This window comes from Eptesicus fuscus, chromosome 6, assembly GCF_027574615.1.
Source record: "Eptesicus fuscus isolate TK198812 chromosome 6, DD_ASM_mEF_20220401, whole genome shotgun sequence".
Lineage (NCBI taxonomy): Eukaryota > Metazoa > Chordata > Mammalia > Chiroptera > Vespertilionidae > Eptesicus > Eptesicus fuscus.
Window position 1 is genome coordinate 108,634,541 of NC_072478.1, and position 6,000 is coordinate 108,640,540.

Below are 6,000 nucleotides of genomic sequence, written 5' to 3' on the forward strand. Positions count from 1 at the left end.
TATTAACCCTGCTCAGTTCTGCTTTTGTACAATCTGCTTTCGCAAGATAGGTCTGCATTCCAATGTCCAGTATTTAGAATTTAGAACAAAGGAAAATTCTTGTGGTTTAGACCTTTAAAAGGACTGCCTACACCTGGGACAGCGAGGTCGTGAGGGTGGACTCTGCCTGCGTGTGGTGCTCTCACGGCCGTCCTGGCCAGTTCAATAAATCCTTGCCTGCTTTTTTAATCAATCAGCAGCCTCCGGTGGTCTTATTCTGACTCCAGGGTTCGACCCCACAACAGATACTTAACAGTCAACAGTTAACATAACAATAACAATGAGAAAATTTATCGTCTCCTGTCCTGGCACTCAGGGCATTTGGTTGTGCCCCAGGGGTAGGGGTAGGTGGGGGGAGTTACATTTCATAGGTATGTTATCTTAGATGCAAAAAGACAGTAGGCTCAGTTAAGGTAAAAGTTGACTTCGTCAGGGAAAATACTGGCCTAGAACATGACTCCCCACCATAACTGCTTTTAGTTAAAGTTTAATTTCAGACCATCCCTTGTGGTCACTTTAGGTCTTTAAGTTTGCAAGACCGCCATGCAGGCCTCCCCTGAGCTTGTCAGGTTAGCATGTGGCCTTTTTTTCCCCATCCACAAATGTAAGAAACATTCAAATCTGTAAAGAATTTTTGTGAGTTCATTTGAGCCAAACTGTCAACCAATGCCTGGAAGCAGAACCTCTAGGTGTTGAGCAATGCTCTGAGGAGAACGGCAGTTTGTCACCGAGTAGTGACAGGCAGCCCGGACTCACTGACTTTCCTGAGTCAGTGTGGAGCACTGAACCACACTGGCTGGGCTCAAAGTATTTTTAAAAATTCACAAATCTAGTGGGGGCTATCTAATCAAGTTAATCAACCTCTGCATTACTCTTGACATGACACAATGTGAAGTATACATTATTATATTCTGACAAGAAGTCCAAACTGAAAAATAAATAAATAAAAATACAATTGTCAGAAATGGTAAAATGTGAATCACTAAAAATAGCAAAATATGGAAACTAAAAAAATTATTATTTTTTAATTTTGTGGACAAAAAGGGTCCACATGCTAACCTGACTGCGGGAAGGCCTGCCTGGCAGCCTTGCAAACTGAGAGACCTAAAGTGACCACGTGGATGGTCTGAAATTAAACTTTTTATTGTTACAGAACTTACCAGGCCACCGAAAGATGCACAGGAGTACTCGGAGATCCAGGATAAACCCATTTATTTCCAGATGTTTCACACGTACTAGTACAGTGACTCGGGTGGTCAGTTCTCCAAATCCTGAGTGGGTGAATATGGAGGAAGCTTTCCCTGTATACCCGTGGGTTTCTTTGTTTCTATCTGTTTCCTAACTACCAGGCTTTGTGGTGGGCTCCACAGCCGCTCCGGAGTCAGAAGGGGAAGTTAGATCGTATCTAAATGCCTGGTCTGGGTGGTGCCAGTGACCTCCCCTCCAGCTAAGCTGTTACCGTCTTCGTTTATGGCCCCTTCAGGTCCTGCAAGACAGGACAGGCATCAATGGAGTTAATTATTGGCCAGCAAGAGTGTGTGTTAGAAGGCAGGTTACTGGCACAGATTAGATTGCTAGTCCCACCAGGAATGTCTTATTTTCCCCATCATTATATTAAAAGCAGTCTATAGTGGGTAGTCACGTCCTAGGCCGGTATATTCCCTGACAAAGATCAACTTTGGTCATAACTGAGACTATTGTCTATTTTGCATCTGATAACATACCTGTGGCAGGTCAGGGTAACTTGTAACTTCCCCTTTTCCGACCCCTCAGGGCACAACCAATGAATGCATCAGGGCGGAAACCACAATTTCCCTGATTGTTATTGTTGTCATGTTAATTGTTGGCTGTTAACCCTCCTGCACCACCTAAGTAAAAGAGCATGTGTCTATCACTTTACTTTTTACCCAATCCCAGAGGTTTCCCCTCTTTGCTTTCTCCCGCCTCCCGAATCTATCACCAATGGATTTCATGTGACCCACTTATATCTACTCCTTTGTTGGTAATTTATAGAACTTGGTGAAAAACCACCATTCTCCATCAATTCATTGATATTCTGCTTCCTGCCAATTGTCACCAACAGCAACTGGGACCTGAGATGAGAAGCTGGGCCAGGACACACAGTCCTCAGTCCACACATCAGGAGAGCAACGAGGTGGAATAAGGTGAAGTGCGTCCATGCAAGCGGAGGGCCTGATTGGAAGACCAAACACGAGGTGAGCTGGGGCGGGGAGCAGGTACAGCCAGCCTGTGAGGACCAGAGTGTGTGCCTGGACTGCTTCTGGGGTACAAGTCTCAGGTGCCAATTTAAGAGAGGAATTCCTGTGGGACCACCTTTCCGTGAGCACATCCTTAGACTGGACACGGGATTTAGGAGTGTTCAGTTCTGGTCCCAGTTTACGTGAGCAATTCGAGGGCCAACCTCACAGGCTCTCGGGAGCAGAGCCGGGTCTTAGCTTAGGTCTTTCAACAATGAATGTGGGAAGTATAAAAATGGTAAACTTATTAGTAATTAAAAGCCCCTAAGAGGTTTGTTCCCTGTCCAAAAGAACATTGCCTGTAAATGCAGACCCAGGCTCAGATCAATTGTAGAGAATTCCCTCTATCAGAACTGCTGCAGTGACACATGAAGAAGTGCAAATGATAAAGGAGAGAATTTGGTCTAAAATGTTTGGAATCATTTCCCCCTCTGACTGTCAAGAGACCGAACTGGGTGCCCAAAGAAAAGGCCTCTGGTGTTCTCTCCACAGCAATCCAGGTTCTTATACTTTTTAACTATCCCATGTTTTCCTCTAGTTCTTTTTTTTCTAAAATGAAAATGGCTTTGTTTGTTGCAGCTTACTTACACTATTCAAAATAATACAGGTAAAACTGCTTTTGTTTTAAGTGCATGACTTTCCAGACAACTCCACATGCACAGTTCCTTTCTTCTACTTTCTATGGATTTAATTTACTGTTCTAGGTTCTAAGAAGGGTGTAAACTCGTAAATATTCAGCTTGTCTCTTTTCCTAATATGTGCACTAAGACTGCACATTTTTCTGTAAGTCTTGTAATGTAGTATTTTTATTATAATTCACTTCTAATTATTTTCTGGCCCTTGGGCCCCTGTTCTGGAGCCCTGCTGACAGAGTGAGGCCTGGGGCCTGTGGTTCAGCTCCTGTGTCTGGCGTCTGGTAACTGGTGTCTGGTGTCCAGTGCCTGCTTAGGGGCCTGGGTTCCTAAACACAGACCTGAGTCCCGACTGCAGCGTCTGTGGTCTCGGGGTGAATTGTGTGTAGCTCTTTGTCTGGGTTCTGGGTTCTGTTTGGGTGTGGCTGGTTTCCTGCGTTCCTGTGTGGGGTCCATGTGCAGCTATGACATCAGGGCCTGATGGAAGGTGTCCTGTGTCATTCTCTGGCACCTGGTGTCTGGCATTCATGCCCCAAGGTCTGGCTTTATGCCTGAGGTTTAGCTTCTGGTTCGTGGTCAGCTGTGGAGACCGGGGCCTGTTTCTGGGGCCCCGAGCCTGGCTCTGCTGTCTGTTAATGATGGTCCTTGTCTTTAGCTCAATGCCAACTGGAGTCCTTGTCATGCCCTGAGGAACCCTGGGGTCAGGCTGCCCCGAGTGAATTCCCTTTCAGGCTACACATTTCAGCTTCGCTCTGCTCCAGTCTGTGTGTTCTGGTCTGGTCCTGGCATCTCCTCTTTGCTCAGTCCAGATGACTTATCAATGAGAGTAATGTGGTAGGACATTTGCCGTCACTCCCTGAATTGAGGTTTGTATGAGAAGCTCCGTGTAGAAATGAACACGAGGCTCTGTTTTTTTTTGTTGTTGTTGTTAAATTTGAGGTCAGTTATTCATCAGGAGCCCTTTATAGTAGGGATCTGTATTCTTATTGTCCATGTCTGCTGTGTGAGTTGCACGGGGAGTCCTGGGGTAAGGGACGAGGAGAGAGCTGGAGGCAGACTTTCTATCCTGGCTCGAACCAGCTATGAAGGAGATGAGGGGTCTGGGGAAGAACGCAGTAGACCCGGGGAACATTTCCATTCTGCCTTGAGACCAGTATGTGAGGTGGCAGAGCAGGTGTTTGGCTTAAGAGGTGAGGAGAGAACTGGAGACAAATTATTTATCACCTTTCCACACACCTTTAAGGGGGTCATGGGTCAGTGCGCAAGGGAGACCTGCAGGCACATTCTCCCTCCCTGCTTCACCCGCTGTGAAGGGCACAGTGGTTGTTGGGTACATGGCCAGGTAAAATCTTGAGCAGAACTCTGTGTCACGGCTCTGGCCAGCCTGTGTGGTTACAGCGCTTGCCTGGCAAAAGGAGAAAGGCCTAGAGCTGAATTTTCCATCCCTGCTCCATTCCCGGCCTGGGGACTGCATGACCAATGGATGTGTTTCTCTCTGTCTCTCCCTCTCCCTTCCACTTTCTCTCTCTCTTTTTAAAAAAATATATATTTTTATTGATTTCAGAGATGAAGGAAGAGGGAGAGAGATAGAAACATCCATGATGAGAGGGAACCATGGATTGGCTGCCTCCTGCACGTCCCTCACTGGGGATCAAGTCCGAAATCTGGGATATGCCCTTGGCTGGAATCAAACCCGGGACCCTTCAGTCCACAGGCTGATGCTCAATCCACTGAGCCAAACCAGCTAGGGCTCCCTCCCACTCTCTCTTAAAAACTCAATGCAAATATCCTCCGTGAGGATTAACAACTAAAAAAAGGCTAAGCCACAAAGCTTTTTCCTGATGGAGGGGCGGGGCCAGGTTGGAATGAGGGGCGGGGCCAGGTTGGAATGAGGGGCGGGGCCGGGCTGGAGGCTGGAGCTGGTCCGGGACTTAGGGGCGGGGCCTCGCTGTGCTTCAGAAACCAAAGACCTGCCCGATGTGTGTAGAGCGGGAAATGAGGCGAGAGGCGCGTTGTCTGAGGGAGTGGAGGTGTGGACTGAGGAGAGGAGGTGGCCCAAGTGGAGCCACACGGGGTTCAGGGTACGAGGCAGGCACTGGCGGGCCTGAGGCGAGTGGTGGCCTGGGAGCAGCGTGGCCGGGTCCTGAGGTGTGAGGCCAGTGGCTCAAAGAGAGGCCTGCCGGGCACGAGGCTGAAGCTGAGGTGAGCCGCGTGGAGACCATGAGGAGAGGCGGCTGGGCGTGAGGCGTGAGGCGTGAGGCGTGAGGCAGGAGGCGGCGCAGTGGCCGGGACCCCAGGTGGGGCGGCTCCCCGTTGTCGCTGGGACTTATTTCTCAGGAGCCACAGCCCCGCTCAGGCTCTCCTGTGGCTTCTGTGCGGAGCCCTCTTGTGTGTCACTGCCCGCAGCCGTAATGGACGGTCTCTGAGGAATGAAGACGTGTTTCAGCCGCAACAACATGGACCCGTGACTCGGTTGGTCCTGTAGCCAACAATATTGCACTTTGACCCCAGGTCCGGGCGTGTCCGGGGTTTCTCTGTCTCCTCCCCATCCTCTGAGATCAGTGAAGATTAAAGGGGGAAATTCGTAGATAGTTGAAGCTTGGAAGTTTAGCTTCTGGATGTGAAGCTCTTGTTTACCGTCCAAAGGTGGGAATAAAGAGGGCACAGCTGTGCACTGTGCATGTTGATGTTAAACTGGTTGGTAAGTTAAGAAAGAACCTGTAGTTCCCACATGTCTTCCTAAGAGGTTTCCATGGCGATACCTGGGTTAGCCTAAAGGCCTCAGCTTCAGACCTTAAGGGAAACAGGAGCCTGCTGGCCACCCCACCGCACATGTCCCATTGGTTTGGGTTTTCTTACAAACATAACCTGCCCAGTGTGCTGCCTTTTCCTAAATATCACCCTGCTTCACCGTTTCCCAAAACCTTTATATTCCAAATATTACCTCATTGCTTTTTGCATTAACTTGTATGTAAATTAATGGAACAGCATAGAAGTTTTAGCAAATGACCCAAAACCATGAATAAATTTTGTACGATCAAGATGTCTCCTTAGATCAGTTGTGTCAACAT